This window comes from Amblyomma americanum, chromosome 1, assembly GCF_052857255.1.
Source record: "Amblyomma americanum isolate KBUSLIRL-KWMA chromosome 1, ASM5285725v1, whole genome shotgun sequence".
Classification (NCBI taxonomy): Eukaryota; Metazoa; Arthropoda; class Arachnida; order Ixodida; family Ixodidae; genus Amblyomma; species Amblyomma americanum.
In genome coordinates this window covers 75,714,142-75,737,549 of record NC_135497.1, presented here as the reverse complement: position 1 = coordinate 75,737,549, position 23,408 = coordinate 75,714,142, and the positions used below count along the sequence as shown (strand labels likewise).

The 23,408-nt window shown below is 49.1% G+C and overlaps 1 pseudogene; it reads right to left on the bottom strand.

Annotated features, from left to right (window-relative positions):
* Nucleotides 1-10,148: 10,148 nt before the first annotated feature.
* Nucleotides 10,149-16,473, bottom strand: LOC144107280 (peroxynitrite isomerase THAP4-like; annotated as a pseudogene).
* Between the last annotated feature and the right edge of the window lie 6,935 nt (nucleotides 16,474-23,408).

Sequence of the window (23,408 nt, the reverse complement as noted above, 5' to 3'; positions counted from 1 at the left end):
GCTCTTTTCTGATTGAACATTCATGACTGCATCAGAATGCTTTCTCACTTAGCTGTGTTACTGGGCAGATGTACCTAAGTAGCACACATTGAATACAAGGTGCAGCAGGCAGCATGTCTTGCCATTTGAAAAGAACATATTTCTCTTTGTGAATATTTGTGAACCTCTGTGTAGTGTAAGAAAAACCGTGAAATTTTGGTTATGCTTGCTAGAAAATGTGTATTTGATATTGCGGATTGTCTCCGAGCTCGTTACTTCTGCTTTGGAAGTGAGCTCCTTGTTGGGCAAAGCAGTGTCCTCAAAAGACACACTATGAGTAATTGTGCTCTTGTGAGGAACAGTAAGGTGCCTAGTGTTTTGAATTGCATTTGCTCCAAAAATGTTGAAGCAGTGTGTACTGTTTGGGAAGTGAACAACTGACACCGTAAACAGTAAATAACGTTGCAACATATGCAGTTGGGGCGTGAATGCAGTTTGAAACTGGATGTGTGGTCCCTTGCTTATGCTTGTGGGTGCACAAATGGCATGTTTCATCAGTTTTTCACAAAACAGGAACATGCATGAGGTTTTAACGTGTTTTTATTAGTGACTATGCAGCTTGCAGTGCTGTTTTCACCAGCAAAAATCTTAAGCATGAGCAGCAATTAAGAGCCAGTCTGAACATTGTACAAAAGTAAAATTTGCTGCCAGGATTGCTTGCAGCATACCTGGCAGAGCAAGACGAGTAGCACCTACAGACTGTTGGTGCTGCATCTATTGGAGAGGTAAGCTTTCTGCCCCTGCAGCGGCATAAACCGGGGAGAGGTGTCTATATGACACGGTGCAAAAGCACTTGTACGCTCACCACCACCGACCAAGAATCTTGTCACCTGGACCGTTATTGTGCCGTTGCCTAGCAACACCATGTCAAGTTAAGAATAATAAGCGTCACACACAGTTGCCTCAAAATTTGGCCTGGCCACTCCCAAATTTGACTGTAGCCAATATGATGGGGACGTCCAAATGCGGCCTGGGCCACTCTCAAAATTGGCCCACCGATCCCTGAAATTTGACCTCTGAAGATTTGGATCAAAATGATGTCCAGCCATAATTGAGCGTCCCCGACACTATGACGACCTTGAAATTTGGCCCGTTCTACTGCCAAAATTGGACCTTGGCAATTTGGGAATGCTTTCTGACAGTATCGGTTTAACAGAGTTCAAACCCTGGTACTTTTCTTTAAGGCACTGATTTCTGCTGTTTTTAGCAAAATGAGATTGTTTTAATTTCCATTCACTTTTTACTAGGCTGCATTCATCATCTGTATTTGTGTTTTTCTGAAGTTAATGTGGGCATGGCTGGGTGAAATTTTAAATTCTGGAAGTTGGCTGCTCTTGTATCTTGAGATTTGGGAACCTGTGTGGGCCTTTAATTTTTTTTTTTTAGATATTGCGCCTCTAGGAAAACGCTGACAAATGTACTGGTGCTTGCAAAAGTTCTTGATCGGGCAAGCTGCAGGAAACATTGCTTTTTCATCACTTATAATTGTTTATCTAGAAAACTGCAAAATTGCTGTGCATTTAATTTTGGCATTGATCCAAGTTAGTTGGTCTTTGTCGTTGCTCAGTTCTCTTGCAGATGAACACATATGGTTATTGTATCGGGGTGGTGAAGAGTGTCGCCTAGCCCGTGGCGACACTCTGCCCGTGGCGACGTGCCTCCCGCGGAATGGTGACCACGTGGCACGCGCGACGCCGATATTCGGAGGTAAATGCATACTTAAGACTACAGATATTCGGAGGTAAATGCATACTTAAGACTACAGACTGCGCTTTTTGAGATGGCTTCACCACCAAGCGCGGAAGCTCTGAGAAGCCAACTTACCTTCCCTTGGGGCCGTGAGTTAAAGCGCGCGGCGTGCACGAAAAAAAAAAAAAAAGCGGGCTATGAACGCAGAAAGGAGGATGCGCGCGAGTCGCTTGAAAAGGAAAGACGCCGCGGTGGCTCAGTGGTTAGGGCGCTCGACTACTGATCCGGAGTTCCCGCGTTCGAACCCGACCGCGGTGGCTGCGTTTTTATGGTGGAGAAACGCTAAGGCGCCCGTGTGCTGTGCGATGTCAGTGCACGTTAAAGATCCCCAGGTCGAAATTATTCCGGAGCCCTCCACTACGGCACCTCCTTCCTCTCTTCTTTCACTCCCTCCGTTATCCCTTCCCTTACGGCGCGGTTCAGGTGTCCAACGATATATGAGACATACTGCGCCATTTCCTTTCCCCAAAATCCAATTATAATTATATATAAATATGCAATGAAGGGTAGAAAAGGGCGCAAGAAACGGACGGGTGGCGGCGCTGGCATCGAGGCACCTTAGGTACCGGCGCGACTCAACTGTGTCGCGCGTGGAAAAAAAACTACTCTCAAAGGCTGCGAAAAATTTTACCGCGTTGAGGCTAAACTTTTGTTTTCACATGAAATAAAACTCGTTATATTCATAGCCGCATTGTATCTGTGCAAACGCGGTACTTCCTCGAGACAAAAAACTTCGATAACATGTGGGTTGTGGGCACGCCCAAATTATGTGGCCGAGGATCCCTCTCGCCCCGCAGTGTTAGCACAGGTCGTTCTCCCTAAGCTCTGCTAGCACGTGAAACGACCAGACCGGGTTCATGAAGGTATTAGTTTGGAGGCGCCTCCACGCGATAGCTTCTCTATTATTTAGGCAAACATCTGGCGGGGGTACCAGTCTACGGGCCAATTTATAATGGTCCCCGTAATTTTGCAGACGCTCGCCGCATGCCCACGGAGTGTGCGGGGGGGCTCGACAGCTACTCGGAAGTAGAGAGCTCGGGCTATCTCGTGAGCCGCCTCGTTACCATGGAGGGGCGGCAGCGTGCGCGAGTGTTCAAATTAACTGATGGAAATTGAGATCTTTCAATAAATCGGTCAGATTAATGAGAAGTTTATTGAGCACGGACCTGGAAGGGACAGTTGTCCCTCGGCTATAAACAGATACAATAAGGCAAATAATGACGGTACGCCGACAAATGTCGCCCGAAACAAAATATGTAGAAGTGTCCAAATAAAAGAGTTCAAAAGCGCAACGCCAGTTCGGCCAGTTATGCGGTGTTATCGAAATCGAGCTTGTTGCCTCTGCTGCTGCTGCTGCTGACAGGAAGAAAGGAAAGGAAAGTGCACGACCTGCCCACTGGCTCAAGCCGAGCCACGCTCGCTGCCGCGTGCTGAAAGTAGGAGAGTTAAAAGGATAGGAGAGGAAATATAGAAAGACAAGGCGCCGCGCGCTAATAGGCCCATAGGCCCAGGGCCGCAGCAGCTGCTTCATGCCGTGCTAGAGAACGTAGAAATGTTCGCTCGTTGCGAGCGCAACTGCCGTTTAACTACGTAATCTGTTTAAATTGGGCCTGTTAGCGCACTGGCATAGCTGAATCACAACTCAACAACACTTTAGTCTGCTTACGTAGCTGTTAGGCAGAGCAGCTTGAAAGCAATCAATATAAATAAATAACCACCTGCTGCAGCTGCACAGGTTTCTTTGTTTTATCCTCGCCCGATCTCCAACCATAGCGCGAGACACGGCTTTCGCACGTATACGTGCTATGTTCACACGCGCATCACGAGAAACAGCACACGTCTGGTAGCCTTCGCACCGAACCACCACTGTAGTGCTTGTTTTTGAAGCTCTACGCTTTTTGAAACCTGGAAAATTGGTTTTTAGGGACAGTAGATGTCGCAGTAGGTGGTGGTGAAAAATTCAATGTACACAGGGGAGTTTAGGACACGCAGGTCCTTCCCGCGAAACACACAACTTCTATAAAACGTCTTCAAACAACTTAAAACATCTAGCAACGTCTAACTATAGATTGAAACGTTTAAAAAACATTTCAGCAATGGAGGTTTATCCACAAACGTTTTAAAACCCGCTCACGAAAGAGGTTTATTCAAAACATTTTAAAAACATACTGGCAAAATAGGTTTATTCACAAACGTTTAAACACTTCTCTAAATACAATATTGTGCGTTTTTATCGCTGACACTTTCAAAAATTTCCCCGCCTCAACCGCTGGCTCGTTTGCGGTGAAACTGCACACAGAGCTTGCGTATTATAGTAACTTTTGTATCGTAGCAAGTTTGGCAATGGTACTTACTTAGTTCAGGCGCACATGATGCGAAAACGTAAGCGTCTACGAGAGATCGGCGAGCCAAAACCCTCAGACGATGCTTTTTCGCTGAAGGGCGGCAGTGGCGCCATCTGTTTTCGGTAGCGCAAAGCGTCACGACAAGAGTCTAGGAGAGCTTGCTAGGAGCGCGGGCCGTTTGAATATGCCGTTCCTGTCGTTTCGTCTGCTTCTACTGAAGCGCTTACAACATTTTCGACAAATTAAGCGGAAAAATATCAGAACAAATGATTTAACGAGGCTTTACCATTTAAAGAATATTGTTTGCAATGCTCGCCTCGGCGGCCTTGTCGTTACGGTTTCCACTGCCCAAAACAGATAGCGCCACTGCCGGTTCTCAGCGGAAAAGCGTCGTCTGCGGGTTTTGGCTCGCCGATCTCTCGTAGACACTTACGTTTTCGCATCATGTGCGCCTGAACTAAGTAAGTACAATTGTCAAACTTGCTACGATACAAAAGTTGCCATAATACGCAAGCTCTGTGTGCAGTTTCACCGCAAATGAGCCAGCGGTTGAGGCGGGGAAATTTTTGAATGTGTCAGCGATAAAAACGCACAATACTGTATGTTTTTCACGCAACGTTTTAAAAATTCCTCCGATGAGAAGTTTACACGGGAACCTTTTAACGAGGTTTTTTAACAGCAATTTGTTCCGAACGGGAGCGATTAGGGTGCCTCGATGCACGGCCACTGCCCAGGGTGAGGACATATCTGCGTCGTCTGCTAGGGCGGCCGCCATTCTCGCTCCCGCGCCATGCAGGTTTCGTTCGCGTGGGGGGAGGGCTGCTCGCTTCTCGCTTGCCGCGGGCGCTTAAAATAAGAAAAATAAGGAGTCTTGCGGTGAGCTTCTGTTTTACATGAGAATAGAATACTAAATTTTGTTGGAGAGCCTTCTGCTTTTAAAAACGGGACAGGGAGCCAACACCAAGGCGTCGACGGTAACAAGGAAGGCGGGTATGCAAGATATGCGCCAATTATGTCAGTAAAGCTTCTCTCGAATCTATCGCTATAGTTCAAAACCTATCTCTAATTATGTACTGACTCCGTTGGTGCGTCTAAACAGCACTCAACCCCAACATAAATTTGCGTCGTCATCAAGCTTACTCGCGTCAAGCTGCCATCCTCCTAGAGGAGAGGAAAAAATACCTGAAAACGTTTATTTACCGAGTTTTGCGATAGATTAGGATGTAGGGAACCGTTACTAAGCAGAGGAGCATGCAATAAAATGTTTTGAGCCGCTTTTAAGATGAGTTAAATCTCGATGACGGTTATGTCAATGCATATTCTGCATACCACCGCGGGTATTGGCAGACCGATTGGTGCTGTCCTTCCTACGCATGTTTAATCTCCGGGCGAACAGAACGCTCGAAAAATGACACAAACCACTGCGTGGAGGGGGGAGTTTGAAAATTTATTTTAGAGCACACCTCCCTCAATTGAAATTATTTCATTCTGCTAACTTCTTTCGTAGTTAATTTCAAACTAACAAGTTTAATAGATTGCTGAAACGCAACGGGTGATTTCTGTCCAAGCTTGTTTGGCGTTCTTTTTAACATTTTAGCTATAAATGTCCCAATACAAATGAGTGCAATGGATGGGTAAGAAACTGAGCAGACGCGGTCATTGACACAGCGTCTTGGTTTCACACGTTTTGAAGACAACGATTATCTGCAACGGTAATAAAATATAAGCACTTGCCTGTTCATCTCGGTATACTAAGATGAACACAAACTGTTACCCAAGCAAACATGAAATCATTTATTCAGTGGTTATGAAAACACTAATGATACCAATATTTCTGTTAATGGGAACGTGAACATTATTGGCCTTTTTCAAAGTAGACATCTGTGTTAAATAGATGACTGTAATTGACAAAACAGTTGTGCCTGCATATATACGTAGATGCAGAATTAAGGCTTCGAAGCTAAACTTTCGCGGAACTTCATATTCTGGCTCGGTTGCACAAGGCTGACTCCAGCACAAGTTTTGCTTCCGTGGCCACTAGAATGAGGGCTCGGAATTTGGCGAAGATGAATTCGGAGCCTCTGGCATACGCAGCAGTCAACATTTTTCTTATTCGCTCTTTGTGAGCCGTGCAAGTCTTCACAGAGGGCTTGTCTATCTCTTCAAGATATGCGACCAAAGAACGAAGTGGCGACTTCATGGTGGAAAATGTGCCGGTACACCATGAATTGACGGCTGTAAAATGCTCTTCATAGTTTTTCAGTGTTTTCATTACATCCCTGCTGGGATATATGAGGTTTTGTCCATCCCTGACGTATTCCTTGAGTGCAGTGATGGAAGCATGCTCATCGTCAGGATTGCCAAGGAGAGCAGCCTTGCACTGCGCACAAGTTATGAATTTTAGAATTCTTTTCAAAATAAAACCGCCAAGGTAAAACAAGATGTGGCACTCGGTTGACGTGAGCTCTTCAATGAACAGGATTTCCGAATCATTGATTTCATCGACTTCGTTTTCTGTACCTACCTTCTTGGCGTGTGCAAGCAGATCGACAAGGTATTCACGGTCATCAAGTTCGTAACTTGTCGACCTGGGAGTATGAATAAAGTGGCTGACGCTGATGAGTCGAAGTGCACACTTCAAGTCGTACGCAGTGGGCACTGGCTTCATGAGCCGCACCACAGAAAAAAAGGTTTTCTAGGCAGTCTTGACAAAGCCTGCTCGTCAGAAGGAATTCATAACTTTCACTGCCAAGAAGCGCTTCTTGAAGGCGAAGGACAGCCGTTGTTGCAATTAGGACCCCTGCTTGCGATGGCTTCCACTGAGATCCAGTGCCCATGTTCAGTTCTCTGATCGTGTCTATTGCCACACGCAGTGTGTCCAAGGCGGCATGATATTTAGTTATGTTTCTGCGGCTTAGCGCCATGGTGGAATGACGCGATGACATAAGGGCGTACCACCTAGAAACGAAAACGAAGTCCAAACCACACTGTTGCTTCGGCCTCTGGTTCAATCACTCCTTTTATTAGGAACCGAGTAGCTGGCGGGGCTTCGCGGAAGAGCTGGACAGCGACTCCGACTCATCTTGGTGAAGTGTCCACCACTAATGTGGATTTCTGATAAATTTGGTGCTACCAGCCCCAGCGTCATAGTCCAAGACGGCCTGTACATGCTCTAGTTTCACCTTCGAGGAAGTCAATCCGTTCTTGCTTACTGTATCATCACTGAGCGTGAAAACTTTAGAGCTTAGAAGCTGTCCTTTCAGGTTCTTAAGGACATGTGCTAGGTCAGAGATGAAAAAGTTCCTTCCCGCCTAAGGTTGGGTGGGGTACTGAGCACGAAGTTGTCGAATAGCGGTGACTCGAAAAGGCGAATTCTCTCCACATAGCGCGGTTTGCTGCACCCATGCCACAGGTGACTACCCGTACTCTTAGAGAAATCCGGCTGCTGTTGCGACGCACGCCTCTCGAAGCTCGACCGACGTTACTATTGGGTAGCGTGGCGTCCTCGGCTGGCTGCAGGCATCCGATAGCTAGACCATGGCGACCGAGCAAGAACGAGACGATTTCTAGTGCGAAACTTGCACTGTTTATTCCAAAGTTGGTGAAAGATGGAGAGAAGAGAATGAATGAATGATTCAAAAGTACATTTAGGAGCCCTTTAAACAGGCTCTCTACAATCGGGGGAGGATCTTGCTTCCGTCGACGTCACGTGACCGACACAGAGTCTGATTGGCGGAAAGAAGTCATGTCTCATTTCGACGAGGCATGGTGAGAGAAGGTCGGGTGAAATTCCTTGTGCACGTGGTGTCAGACGCCAACCCTAGCAGGAGAAGTCACGCCTCATTTCGACGAAGCATGGAGAGAAACGGTCGGGTGAAATTCTGTGCACGTGGTGTCAGACGCCACACCCTAGCAGGAGAAGTCACGCCTCATTCCGACGAAGCATGGTGAGAGAAGGTCGAGTGAAATTGCTTTCTGCACGTGGTGTCAGACGCCAACCCTGTCAGAAGTCACGCCTCATTTCGACGAAGCATGGTGAGACACGGTCGGGTGAAATTCCTTTCTGCACGTGGTGCCAGACGCCAACCCTGTCAGAAGTCACGCCTCATTTCGACGAAGCATGGTGAGAGACGGTCGGGTGAAATTCCTTTCTGCACCTGATGCCAGACGCCAACCGTTACAGCATCTCCGGCGGGGGAGGAAGATCCCGACGTGTAGGGGCCAGCAGCCGCTGTGCGAGGGATCGGCGTTTCAGTAGCAGAATTCCCCTTAGAGATGTCGACCCCTTAGTTCGTAGCTGGTAGGTTCCTGGGAGTTGTCATCAGTCCTCGCGGCGCTCTTGTCGCTTTTCTGCCTGGTCTTGTCCGGTGAAATTGGTCTTGCAAACAGGTCTCGCAACTTTTCGTCTCCGGCGTGGGCAAGCAATCCTCCAGGATAGTGCCGGACCCGCAACCACAAAACAGCGAGCACCCACCCTCCTCCAAGACACACCAGGCTTTAAAGAAAGAAAACCCGCTACACCTTTCCCATTCCTTACGCGCGTCCCTCCCCCCTGAACACTAAATACAGCCATTTATTGAAAGCGCTAAGACGTGGTTAGTAAAATCAGCTAACAATCGGCTACACTTCGAGAAAAAAAACGCATGAACGAACATAAAAATACCACGGAAACCCGTGTGAGCATGAGGCTTTTGTTACTCTAGGGGCAACGACTCAAACCGTCGGCATTGCCGTTAAGCTTACCCTTCTTGTAGCGAATATCGAAGGAGTACTGTTGAAGAGCCAAGCTCCAGCGCAAAAGACGGCCGTTTTTCGTAGACATGGACTGCAGCCAGGTGAGGGGACAGTGGTCAGTCTCTATGGTGAACCTTGAACCTGCGATATAGCAAGCTAGCTTCTGCACCGCCCATATTACGCAGGCGCCTTCTTTTCCTGATGCAATGTATGCTTCCTCTCGAACTGAAAGCTTTCTACTGGCGTACAATATAGGGTGTTCGTTCTCGTCATCTCTCTTTTGACAGAGCACCACCCCCATACCCCTGTCGCTGGCATCACACTGAAGAATGAATGGCTTAGAGTAGTCGGGTGCGTTCAACACTGGCTGACTGGTTAGTGCTTTCTTCAGCATACTAAAAGCCTTTTCTTTTGCGTCATCCCACTTTACCGTTTGTGGTTCTGTTTTTCTGAGAGCATCCGTTAAAGAACTCGCAATCTCGGAATACCGCGGGATATATCTTTGGTAATAACCCGCCAAGCCAAGGAATGATCTGATGTCCCGTTGGTGCGTGGCTGCGGGAAGTTGTCTATTGCGGTCAGTTTAACCTTGGAAGGCCGACGATGACCTTGCCCTATTACATGACCTAGATAAACTACCTCTGCGCACCCTAATTGGCATTTGGGAGCCTTAACAGTTAAGTTGGCCTCTCGTAGACGACCCAGCACGGTTCGCAGGTGTTGCAGAGGGTCCGCCCATGATGAAGAAAAGATCGCTATGTCATCGAGACACGGAAGTGCAAAGTCCTCCATTCCTCGTAGCACCTGGTCCATAAGGCCAGAGAAGCAATATGGCGCATTCTTCAATCCAAAGCTCAGGACTTTCGGACGAAAGGTTCCCATCGGGGCAATAAACGCCGCAAGCCTGCTTGCCCTCTCGGTCAACGGAACCTGCCAGTACCCTCTGACTAAATCGAGCGTAGAGATGAAATTAGCACTGCCCACTTTCTCATGCCTTTCCTCGATATGCGGTATTGGATAAGTCTGGTCCTTCGTGATTAAATTGAGCCTGCGGTAGTCGATACATGGTCGCGGCTCCTTTCCTGGGACCTCAACCAAGATAAGCGGCGAGGTATAATCACTCTCTCCTGGCTCGATTAAACCTAGCTCTAACATCTTGTTTATTTCAGCGGTCATGATTTCACGCTGGCGAGGTGAAACGCGATAAGCTTTCGAAGGAACTGGGTCCGACGAGGTTAACTCGATATCGTGAACGATCGCAGTGGTCCTGCCCGGCGTGTCTCAAAATACGTCTTTAAATTCAAACACGAGTTCCCTCAGTTCGGCCCTCTGATTGGGATTCAACTCCGCCTGTTCTACCAGCTCGTCAATGGTCTCGCGAACGTCTTTTACCTCCGTCACGGCTGTTAACTCCAGAAAGTCGACAGGCATCTCCTCAGGTTGGTTAAGGGACATGTTCACAATGGCCTCCCTCTGCCGGTAGGGTTTGAGTAGATTGCTATGGTACACTTGTGGTGTCCTTCGTTTTCCCGGTACCGCGATTACGTAGTTTGTTTCAGATAATTTCTGAATTATGTCAACCGGTCCCTCCCATTGAACCTCTAGCTTGTTTTTCAATGAGGGTTTCACGATCATTACCTTTTCCCCAACTTCAAAGCGTCAGCGTGCGAGCCGTCCTGTCATAGTAATGCTTAGCATTGCTTTGTGCCTTACGCATTTCCTTCCCTGCTAATTCTTGAGAAGTGTGCAGACGGTCCAACAGCTCTAGCACATAGGCCACAACCGAAGGATCGTCTGCCCGGCCTTCCAAAGCTGCTCGAACAATGCGAAGAGGGGAGCGAAGGCAGCGTCCGTAAACGAGCTCTGAAGGTGAAAAACCTGTTGATTCGTGCGGTGCAGTTGGAAGCGCTAACATCGCTGCAGGAAGCAACTCTCCCAGTCGGCTTTGTGCTCATAACACAGGGCTCACAAAAGCCGTTTCATGACTGAGTGGACTTTCTCTACCGCGTTTGACTGCGGGTGGTACACTGAGCTATGAATGATCTTAATACCGCACCTTTCCAGAAACGTCGAGGTCAGTGCGCTCGTAAAGACGGATCCTTGATCTGACTGGATTTCTGCGGGAAATCCTACTCGCGCGAAGATAGACAAAGGCGCGTTGACGATCTCCACCGAGCTTAATTCTTTGAGAGGCGCTGCCTCGGGAAATTTTGTTGCGGGGCATAGTGCAGTAAGAATATGTCGATAGCCAGACTGCGTTGCAGGAAGTGGCCCCACTGTGTCTATTATGGGCCTGCGAAATGGCTCCGTGATAATGGGAACAAGTCTCAATGGTGCTTTAGCCTTATCTCCGGGCTTGCCTATGCGTTGACATGTGTCGCAGCTTCTTACAAATGCTTCTACGTCTCGAAAGCAGCCGGGCCAGTAAAATTCCTGCAATAAGCGGTCCTTTGTTTTACGAATGCCCAGATGCCCTGTCCAAAAGCCCCCGTGAACCAGGTGCAGGAGCTGCTCGCGATAGGGATGCGGCACCACGAGTTGGTCGAATTGCACTCCCTTTCGACTGGTGTACTTTCTATAGAGGACGCCTGCCCTCTTGAGGAACCTTACGTTCCGTTTGGCCACACCTTCTTTAGCGTCCGGCCTTAGGTTACGCAGGGTGGAATCTTTTTCCTGCTCAGCAATCAATGTGGCATGGCTTACATTCAATAACTTTTGTCTGCATTTCAGGCTCCGCTGCTTTCCTGACCCCTTCATTAACTGGTATGCTTTCTGCATTATCCCTTATAGTGCTGTCCTGTTTGGTCATGGGTGACGAATCCTCCGACAAACCTGTTTCCTCTACCACTGGGCACTCATACACTGCCTTGGCCGCGAGCTCCCTTGCCTTGGAACGAGTTAAGGCTTGCACTATCCCTTCACTAAACCCAATTCCCCTGCGTCGCAGCAAATCCTCAGATTTGTTAGAAAACAAATATGGATATTGAGGCGGGAGATGTGCCGAGACGGCAGCTTCAGTGTCCAGTACTCCAAAAGGGCCTTCGATACGAATCTTGGCCACAGGGAGAAAAACACTGCAGGTTTCCACGGCTTGCCTTATCCAAGCACATTCTCCCGTGAACTGGCCTTCCTCTACGTACGACGGATACACCACGTCCACTGTGGCTGCCGAGTCGCGAAGCACTCTACACGGTTTGCCATTTACCACGAGGTCTCGAATGTACGGTTCTAGCAATTTCAGATTTTCCTCGTTACTAGTTAGAGACATCAACACAAGTTTGAACTTTTTGCATCACACGGAGATATGCCCTGTTTGCTGGAAGTTGTAGCAAACTATTGGTTTCTTGGCCTCGAAAGCTTCTTTCTTTTGCCTTTCTGCCCTCTGTTCGGGTGACTCCTCCCTTCCCTTGCTGTTCTCGTCACTACTTTTCACGGAATCTGATCTGTCCTTTGATTTATACTGATTCGACTTTGACCATCGCTCTGGCTTGTCGGGTCTGTATTTAGTCACCTCCTTCTTAGGAGCTTCGTTGCCTTCGAACGCACGGCGGGTTACGTACTCCTCAGCGAGATTGGCCGCTTTAGTGATAGTGTCTACGCCTGGCCTATCCTGAACCCAATACTTGATGTTTACTGGCAGCCGGCGGTAGAACTGTTCTAAGGCAACGCACTGCATTGTCTTTTCGGCGTCGCCGAGTGCACCCTCTTCTCTGAGCCATTCCTTCAGGTTTACCTCCAAGGTGCATGCAAATCTGAGTATGACTCGCTTTTGGTCTTCTCGACCTCCCTGAATTTTCGCCTGAATGCTTCTGCTGATAGTCTGTACTTTTTAAGCAGATTTGCTTTGACTTCATTGAAGTCTTCTGCTTCTTCTTTCCCCATGCGGGCGATGATATCAGCTACCTCACGTGGCAGTAACGTAAGCAAGCGTTGCGGCCACGCGTTTCTCGCGAATTGTGCCTTCTCACGCGTGCGCTCAAACTGTACCAGAAAAAGACCTACGTCCCCTCCTACTGCGTGCTCAATCTCTAGGCGCTTCATTTCGAGGTCGCGCTCTTCTTTGGCCTCTAGGCGCATGCGCTCTTCTTTTTCCTCTAGGCGCTTACGCTCCTCCTCTTTCTCTGCGATGCTCTCTCGGCATTCCTCTAGTTAATCGTCGTCTGCCCCGATCGCTTCGATCGCCTCTATGATCTCCGGCTTTCTCTGATTCGGCAATTTGGAGGCCCAACTCTTTGGCCAAGCTCAACAATTCCGGCTTCTTTAGTGCCTTCAAGTTCATGGCTGCCCTTAGTGCTGCTAACTCTTCCCTCTATAACAACCTTGACGTACTCAAAACTTCCGTCAACGTTAAATAAAAATCACTGCACTGTACTTTCCTCAAAATATGTAAAGCAAGTGATATCTTAGTGAAGAAAAGCCGTGCACTCACCATATGCAGTCATGAATCCAGACACCTTCCTTCCGAACGGCGTCACCAGGACGAAGAGGCTACGGTCTCGTAGTTGTCGTCCAAGTTGGGGTCTCCAGGGTTGCGTATCCCAATCGCTGCCAGACAGTTGTTGTGACGAATGCCTATCGAAGCTCGATAGACGTTACTATTGGGTAGCGTGGCGTCGTCGACGGGCTGCAGGCATCCGGTAGACCATTTCGACCGAGCAAGGACGAGACGATTTCTAGTGCGAAACTTGAGCTGTTTATTCCAAAGTTGGTGAAAGATGAAGAGAAGAGAATGAATGATTCAAGAGTACATTTAGGAGCCCTTTAAATAGGTCTCTACAATCGTGGGAGGGAGCTTGCTTCCGTCGACGTCACGTGACCGGCACAGAGTCTGATTGGCGGAAAGAAGTCATGTCTCATTTCGACGAGGCATGATGAGAGAAGGTCGGGTGAAATTCCTTGTGCACGTGGTGTCAGACGCCAACCCTAGCAGGAGAAGTCACGCCTCATTTCGACGAAGCATGGAGAGAAACGGTCGGGTGAAATTCTGTGCACGTGGTGTCAGACGCCACACCCTAGCAGGAGAAGTCACGCCTCATTCCGACGAAGCATGGTGAGAGAAGGTCGAGTGAAATTGCTTTCTGCACGTGGTGTCAGACGCCAACCCTGTCAGAAGTCACGCCTCATTTCGACGAAGCATGGTGAGACACGGTCGGGTGAAATTCCTTTCTGCACGTGGTGCCAGACGCCAACCCTGTCAGGAGAAGTCACGCCTCATTTCGACGAAGCATGGTGAGAGACCGTCGGGTGAAATTCCTTTCTGCACCTGGTGCCAGACGCCAACCGTAACACTGCATATCTGGACTATTTCTAGGACATATGTCTTGAGTACAGAGCCGTCCACGTGCCTACCAGTAAATTCATAGGCTATCACTTGCTTCCATCCTTGGTTTACCCCACCTAGCATAAACACCAAAGCATGGTTGGCTGCCTCCTCAGGCTTCGATGGCGAGGTCTTTCCTCCCAAAAGCACGTATTCTCCACGGTCGAGTCCAAATCCGGGTGATATCTCCATTTCATCTAGAAAGAGAACACAGTCTTTTTCCGCGCCCTCCATTCCATCTGCTTTCGACCTCATTACGTCGATCACTTCATGCAGGATACCTGGCAGAAACTTCAGGCTCTGAATTCTTGCTAACGTTCTGCTTGATGGGATCTTTCTGAGCGTTTCATACCCAGTGGCTCCACAAGCAAATTTAATTTTTAGGCCTTGCTTTACTGTTTGCGCTGACCATGAATTGCCAAGATTGTCGTTCCGAGAAAGGGCAGGAATTTGGTCTTGATTTAAAAACTTCGTATTTCGTGAGAAATTAGCTGCCTCTTTTTGCGGCTTGCGATTCTGCTTCTGTAGTTTTTGACACCGTTCTTAGAATCTTTGTGGTGTTGTTTCAGCTTATTATTGGCTGCTGTGAGATCTACTCTCTTCTTCCTCAGCTCTGCTACCTCAGAATCAAAGGGTTGGATCGCACGAACCACTGCAGTTTCTTGTGGCCGTACATCCGTGGTGGTCGAAGTTGCTCACTAGAATTGCTGCTTGCTGTACCCACCAATGTCTTATTTATCACTCCATCAGACGATGAATCTGCTGGAAGATATTTTTGCGTGTTTAAGGAAAGGACATTTCTCACTTCTGGTGAAGAACCTTGTGCGGCAGCGTCATCACTGAGTAATGCAGGCACATGCACACTTCGGTCCCTTGGTGGCCTTCGCTCCTTGGCAAGTTCTGTAAGCAGATAAATAAGTGAAAATAGCACATTACGTATTTAAAATAGTTGTCCTTTTGCAAAACTCCGAAAGTAAGTTTTTCTGCGTTGCAAAGGACCCTTCACCATGGCGGCCCATCCTAAACGTCACGCACGTGCAGCTGTTTTTCACCCCCTTCAACAAAAGAAGTTGCTAGGCAAAGCTGGCGCTAATCCCTTTATTCCGACAGCGTGTCGTGTAAACGAAAGGAACGCGGCATTTTTCAGGCAATATATGTCTGCAGCATTGCACTTTTTTTTACCCCAAAGCTGGTTTGGCGGCCAGGGTGAAGGAATTTTGTTGTACCAAGAAGCTGACCTTCAAAGTTTTGAAAAGAGTCCATAGAAGACGCGCCAGAAAATTTAATATGCATGCACACCAACCACTTCCTCACTCAAAATTTTCAAATGTAGACGACGAGGCGATAAGCAACATGGCAACAAACACCAAGGTTAACAGGTATCTGACCTCCGAATGGGAACACCGTTGGGACAGCATCGGGCTTGAGCTTCTTCCATTCGTCCGTGCGGTTTTGTTCGAAGCTCTTTTTTTCGAAATGAGCCTGCAGATGAATTTTTCATTGGACTTAGCCCCACATTTTCTGCTCGGGAATGAAAACAATTAACAAAGCACGCAAGAAAACAAAGTAGTCCAAATATATAAGTCGAATTGCTCTAATGAGCGCCTCAATCTGCACATAACATATTCTGTTAATCTCATTTACTGACCTAATGCGGCGTCGTTGGACGAAGCATCAGGCCAAAAGTCAGCGCACGCTACCCAACGCAGCATACGTCTCAAAACCTAAAAAAATTGTAAGTAAATTAATCTGTACTGGCTCTTAGACGACCCAGATGCACAGTAATTGCAATAGCGTATGTGCCCTCGCTTGTTCTCGTCCTCTGTGCCTTGGTTCGTGCCGGCCGCGGTTCGCTGACAGCGCCTCGTAAAGGCAGTTATTTTCTAATGAACAGAAGCGGCGAAAGCACGTTTGGTATGCAATCACGAGCGAAAACATTGTGACATGCAATTTCAGATGCAAACGGGCAAGCGACAGGCAATGGCCGGTTCGGCGCTGAAGTGTGCCTTTTTTTTACGCCGAGCAAAACCAATAGTGCGGAAATGACATCTGACCAATAAAAATGTTGTGCTACACTTAGCTGGCTAAACGCAAAAGCGATAAATCGCAACAAAAACAGCACTGAACCAACATGCGGCACTTACACTACAGACACATGAGGAGTTCGTCGGTTGCCACTTGTCGGACCAGCCACAGAAGCCTCCTTTTCGGGTCTCTTGGAAAGTGGAACATCCTCCAACCATTTCTCGAGTGGTTGGAGCACTGAGGAACACAACATCCAGGCATCGCATGGCGATGAAAGGCGCGCGAACGCAGGCGCGCAGCAGTGACGCCCGCACGACAGTATAGAGCGGCGAGGTCGACGCGGGGAACGCAATGGCGGAGGGAGCGCGCGAAAACCGGTTTAGGCGGCGTCGAGTGGTGCGATTAGTGTTCCTGTATATGCTCCCGCATGCTCCCTGCAGGAGCATATATAGGAACACTAGGAGCGATCGACGCCTAGCGCCATCTATCTGAGAAATTATGATGCACGTCTACCCATTGTCGAGCTACACCCGGTAACACCCCATCAGAATACGTCTCAAACGGAATTTGCTTCTTTTGGGGCTCGAGGGGGCCTATAATTCGGCTTACGGTGCGATATGGTAACGCTGGTAACGCACTGCCACAGGCAGCCCGGCCTGTGGCAATGGCTTGCTTGGCCGGCCCCTCGAAGTGCAGTAGGGTCTCCCAAGCCTCCCAGGTGGTAAGGTGCTCCAGGCCCCGCGAGGGAGGATCCGCCGGGCAGAGGAAAATGATATGATCGTGAGTGGCCTTGGGGTGGAGGCAGATGGTACAGGAGGTGTTTGTGTGTACTTGGTGATATCGCGAGCGTATATAAGGGGAGGGTAAGGTGCGTGTTTGGAGCCGCCTCCAAAGTGCCTGGTGATAATTGTTGAGGGAGGGATGGGGTTGGGGGTGGAGCCGACGCTCGACTTTGCAGGCCTGCGTCAGTTCACTGAATGAATGCATGCGCTCCTGTGAGAACCCTATATCGGAGGCCGCCGGTTCTCGGTTCAGAAAACCTCGGGCTAAAGCGTTGGAAGCCTCGTTTCCAGGATTCCCGGAGTGGGCAGGCACCCATATGAGCTCCATGTGGCGGGGTGGGCGTGCGGCGAGGGAGTTCAGTATGCAAAATGCAGGGACGTGAATGCTCTCGCGAGCAAAATTTACTATGGCAGTTTTAGAGTCTGATAGTATATACCGGGCCTCCGTGCGCGTGATGGCTAGGGTAATGGCGGCCCTTTCAGTCTCCTCCGAAGTGGCAGTCGGGGATATGTGAAAGGTGGCAATCGGTTAATTGTAGGGAGGGGTTCGTGATGGCTACAACCGCGTCCTCACCGGTGCATGCGGCATCAACCCACACGGCATCCGGTTCCATACCATAGATTTTGTGGAGCGCCCGTGCGCGAGCTCTGCGGCGGGGTTCGTTGTAGTAGTAGTAGTAGTAGTAGTAGTAGTAGTAGTAGTAGTAGTAGTAGTAGTAGTAACTTTATTCATAGAAATATATGGGTGGGTCTCGGTGTAGAGCCACTCTTCACATCTTTTGACGTAGTCTGTGGCTCTTGTCGCAGGGTTGCAGCCTCTAGTCCAGGGCCCCACTGAGTCTTGCCGCCAGGTAGGCTTTCCGCACTAGTCCTGCCTGGACCGCTGATCCTCGCTGGAAAGCGTCCTCTCCCACTGCTCCGTACTCGGGATTTTGTTTATTTCAGCCGCATTTATTCTCTTTTCACACCACGTTGTATGAATTAACGTGGCTTTGTCCTCGCACCACGGGCATTTGCTGCTATGTAGCCCTGGGTGGATCTTGCTTAGCATGTTTAGATTCGGGAAAGTTCCCGTTTGTAGCTGTCTCCAATAGACCGCTTCCTGCTGGTGGAGATTTTTGTGAGGTGAGGGATATCTAATCCTGACCCCCTTATAGTAATTCAGAATTTCTGAGTATCCTAAGGGCACTGGTTCCGCGTCAGGCTGCTCGAGGCTGGTTTGGTTGGAGGCTCGGTTTGTAAGCTCTCGAGCTCTCCTATCCGCCTCGGCATTCCCCGCGATGCCTGTGTGTCCCGGTACCCACATTATTATGTGTTGCAATTGTTTTTCCTTCGGCGGTAATTTGGCTGTCTTTAGGATGTAGAGCGCTGACCCCCCCCCCCCCCCCACCCCGCCATTTTGCCATTCATGTAGTTTCTGCACGCTGTTTGCGAGTCTGTTAGAATTATTAGGGACCTTTGAGCACGGTAGCCCTCTGCCGCAGCTAGGGCAATGGCAGCCTCTTCGGCCTCCTCAATCGTGCCATCCCTCCATACAAAAATGTCCTATGGCCGGCTATAGGATTTTGGCCCAAATAGCTATAAACCTTTCCTATTTCTATCTCTAGCTGTAGATACAGGCGGATATATTTTTCTATAGAGGGCTCAAGACAGTTGTATGGTTCCAAAGCTATAGCTTTAGTGGCATAGATTTTTCAATAGCTGGCAATAAGCACCTCTGTGGGTGCTTATAGACGTTCATAAAAGGGCATAGACGGACATAGCTTTTTCCACAGACGCCCATAGGACGTTTTTGTATGGGCTGATAGTTGCGCTGGCTATTTCTTTGAGCTCATGATTAATTGCCGTTGCAACCGCTCTATTTCTGTTATGTTGTCTAGTTCTTCCGTATGCAGCCGCATCCGTGTACGTAATGTTTTGTTTGTTGGCTAGGTTCTGTTGAACATACTGTGCCCTAGCCTCCCGTCGCTCTGTCCCTGTTTTGGCCTTTTTTTAGCCTCTGGAGCTGAGCTACGAGTTGGGCCTTCCTTAGCTCCTCAAAGGTGTTATGCAGACCTAGAGCCATTAGCTTCTCCGTCGAGGTTGATTGCGGTAGGTATAGCGCTGTTTTGTATGCTCTCCTAAGTATCGTGTCCGCTAGCTTTATTTCTGCTTTGTTGCAGTTGGTACGGTATGCTGTATGTAATTCGGCTAACCACTAGGCTCTTTACAAGCTTAAGCGTGTCGCTCTCCCGCATGCCATGTGTTTTCCTAGAGACCCTGGTTATCATGTGGGCGATCTGTGTCGCCGAGTTCTGTACTAGGCTGAGCGCCTGCGTGCCCCTTTGGTTGGATTGAATCCGCATCCCTAATATTCTGATGGTTGTTCTTTACGGTATGAGTTGCCCTTCTAGATAAACATTTAGTTTTAGTTCTTTTGTTTCCGGTGCGGATCGGTTGAGTTTACCTCACCAGACCCTTAGTAATTCTGATTTTTCCGTCGAGCAAGCCAAGCCTGTCTCTAACATAATTTTCTACGCACGTTGCGGCAGCCTGCAGCTTCGCTTACTTTTCGCTGAGTGAGCCCTCCGTGACCCACACAGTGATGTCGTCCGCATACATTGCATGCCTTATGCCTTGTATGGTTTCTAGCTGTCTAGCCAGCTTAACCATTGCTATGTTAAAGAGTATGGGTGAAATCACTGACCCTTGCGGCGTTCCCTTATTGGGTGTTTGAAAGCCCTTGGACCTGATTTCCCCGAGCCCTATTGTAGCCGTTCTATTTGTGAGGAAAGCTCTTACGTATCCGTAGATTCTTTTCCCGCAGTTAAAATCGTCCAGGCCTGTTAGTATGGCTTCGTGGCTAACGTTATCAAAAACTCCCTTTGTGTCTAGGGCCTTGATTATGCATTCGCCGCATCTCGGTACGTGAGTTAATATTTCGTCCTTGATCTGCAGCAGGCCGTCTTGCGCGGACAGTTTTGCCCTAAATCCAAACATGCTATGGGGGTATAGCTCGTTTTCCTCCATGTATTCTTGCACCCACCTGGTTATAATTCTTTTGGTATAATTTCCCCAAGCACGAGGTTAAAGCTATCGGCTTGGGGTTTTCTATCTGCAGTGGTTTACCTGGTTTGGGAATCATTACTATTTCCGCGTGCTTACTCTTTTGGAACAGTCTCTGATTCCCATAGCTTATTAAGGTATTCGGCCAGCTATTCAATCATTCCGTTGCTTAGGTTACGGATTAGTGCGTTTGTAATTTTGTCCGCCCCTGCGGCTGTATTTCTTGTTGTGCTTCTGATTGCTGCGTGGACTTTTCCCCTAGTTATGGGTTTATCTAATTCTTGGTTTTCCTGTCCTCGGTAGTGTTCGGTGTATGCTGCTGGGTCGCTGTTGCCGAAGCATTTCTGCCTTTTTCTATTAATTCCGAATCTGGACCTTGAAATTGATGGACCAGTCTGTGGATCACCTTATTGTTTTCGTTTTTGGTTTTAGTTGGATCGAGGAGGGCTCTGAGTATGTGCCACGTTCTGGCTGTACTTAGAGTGCCGCATAGCGAGTTGCTGAATTGCTGCCAATTCGTTCTCGCTAGTTGTTCCGCGTACTTCTCTGCCCTCTTGTTTACTTCCGCAATTTTCAGTTTTAGCTTCCTATTGTATCTTTGCTTTTTCCACCGTTTGGTGAGCCCCTTGCATGCTCCCATAGCCTAAGGAGTTTGGGGTCCACCTGGGGTGTCTGCTCTGTCCTGTCTCCCTGGTGTAGCTGCGTTGTTTGTCTTTGAGCATGTTCCCCCATGTCTCAATCGAGTCTAATCCCTCGGTTGGGTTTTCTTTGCATGCCTGTCTGAACGCATCCCCATCCGTAATTTTGGCAGTGCCGATTCTCCGCCTGAATATGCTGGCCGTAATCTGCGTGCTGATAATATAGTGGTCGCTGCCTAGGTTTTCATTAAGTTTTACCCACGACGTTTGCCCCGTTCTTTTGACGTACGTCAGGTCTGGACAGGCGTCCCTGCACACGCTGTTCCCGGTCCTAGTGGGGGTACATGGGTCCGTTATCAAGTGGCACCCCGTGGCTTCCGCCGCTTCTTTTATATCCTTGCCTTTTTTCTGCTCTGCTATAGCCCCAGCTTGTGTCTCTGGCGTTAAAGTCTCCGACTATTACCAATTTGTTTCCTTTGGCTAGGCTGCTTATGCCGTGGAACAGTTCATGGAATTTCGTGTCCTTCTGTTGTTTAGGGGAGCTGTAGATGTTGACTACGAAGGTGCTGCTGTCCTGCTTTTTCTTTTTTGGAACTATGTCTTTAATTACGTGTTCTATTTCCGTGTCGGCTATGCTGTTGTGAATGATCGCGACTAAGTCCTTACGTATGAGCGTTGCGGTTTTGGCGCTTTCCGGGTACACGTAGGTCGTGTATGCTTGCAGCGTTGGCGTCATATTCGTTTCTTGTAACGCTATTACATCGGGTGGGGTTAGTTGTTTGTTTATGAATTGCTGTAATAGTTCTCTCTTTTTCTTATATCCTCTGCAGTTCCACTGCCATATTTCTAGCTTTTCGGTGTTTTGACTGTCTTTAATTGTATTAGCCATGATTAATTTTCTAGATCCGAATCCTGCAGTGGGCGTCGGGCATTAAATTTGTCCTTTACGCCTTCCGTTATTCTTTGTTTGCGCTGGCTGCGTATTTCGGCATCCATTATTCCCATGCGCTGTTCTATCGCTTGGAATTTTTGTTGCATGTTTTCTAGACTTTTGGTTATACCTGCTAGGTCCCCTGCCTTACCTGTTTCGATTTGTGGTTGCGTCTCTGGAGAGGGAGTGCGTGCCGTCTGGTCCCCAACTTGACTCGCAAACTCGTCGAGTTTTCTATTCTGTTCTTCTATTAGCTTGTAACAGCCGCTTAGTTGCTGTTTAAGCTGTTTGACTTCTTCTTATAACTGTTTCTCCCTCTTGCTAGAGCTGCTCTTATGTTCAATGTTCTTGTCTCCCGAGTGCGGAAACAGTGATTTGGGAGGGCCTGCCTTCCAGCTCACCTTGGTGCCTCCGCCCTGGCGGGGTTGTCCCTTCTTTTTCTGCTGCTGCTGCTGCTGCTGGCTGCACTTGATTACCGGGGCCAGCGGTGGGAAGGAACTGCTCCGGGACCTGCTCCGGGACCGGCTCTCGGACTGGTTCCGTGGGCCTCGGTTCCGGCTCCGAGATCTGCTCCTGGACCCGCTCGAGTCTCGATCCGAGCTGAGCCACCGCGGCCGGTGCTGGCGTTTCGGTTGGTCCCTCCTGCTGCCGTGGTTGTCTCTGTATGCGGGACCTCGTAGTTCCCTTGGCCGCTTGAGTCGTTCTCGACACTCCCTCGCTCCGGTAACGTGCTCGCCGCCGCAGTTGAGGCACTTCGGTTGGCAGGTGTGGCCCTCCGGTGGGTTCTGTGCGCCGCACTTCCGGCAGGTCCGGGTATTCGGCGTCGTGCAGACGTCCGACCGATGTCCCTGCTGATGGCATACATATGGCACACTTGCCGCGTTGGGCGGTACGGGTAGCAAAAGTGCTCGCCGCTTTCGAATATAACTTGCCTCGGGATATATGGTCCATCGAAGGTGATTAACGCCGTCTTAGTTTTTCCCAACATCCTGGCCCCGACGATCGTTACGCCTTGGGACCGCAGCCATAGGTTTTCCTTGAGATAGCTTCCCGGCGTTCCGGCCGGGAGCCCGTGGATAACTCCTCTTTTAAATTCTTCTGGGACTGTAGTGTAGGCGTTCACTTGGTAGTCCTGACCGTCCATGTGAAGAGTGGTGATGTTCCGAATTAGTTTGGCGACGTCTTCGTTTGGTGTGCTCGCGAAGATAATATTTGAGCCTGGGCGAAGTCTCACGATGAAGTCTTTGGTTTTGCCCTTGCCGTTGCAGGCCCGTATAATGGCGCGTGCTACCTCATATCCGGTTAGGTTCTTCACCGATAGCCCGTCTTTGGGTCTAATTATAATCTTGACGTCTCCTTTCGGGAGAGGCGGGGCTCTACGCCTCGTCTGCCGCGCCTCTTCTCCGTCCCTTTTATACTTCCCGCTCGCTGCCGACGCTATTGACGTCATCCTGACTGCAGCGCCGCCTGTGCCGCCGGCTGTGCCTGTTGCATCAGCCGCCGGCGACATCTTGACATTGTTTTATCCCTGCCAGTGTGCATATCTGTCCAGGATGGCGGCGTTCCGCTGCTCGCCGCGTTTCTGGGCCTGTTTCTGTCGACGTGACCGAATCGTGGTCCAGTCCTCTTCGAAATTATCGCTTCCCGCAGCGTTTCCAAAGGGTGGTTGCATACTAGCGTTCCCCTGTTCGCCGCTCCCGGTTGCGTCGGGATCGGTGAGGTCGTCGGGGTGGTCCGCTTCCATGTCCTAGTTTCTGAGGAAAATTGGGCCATTACGCTTCTAAGCGTTCCGATTTCGGG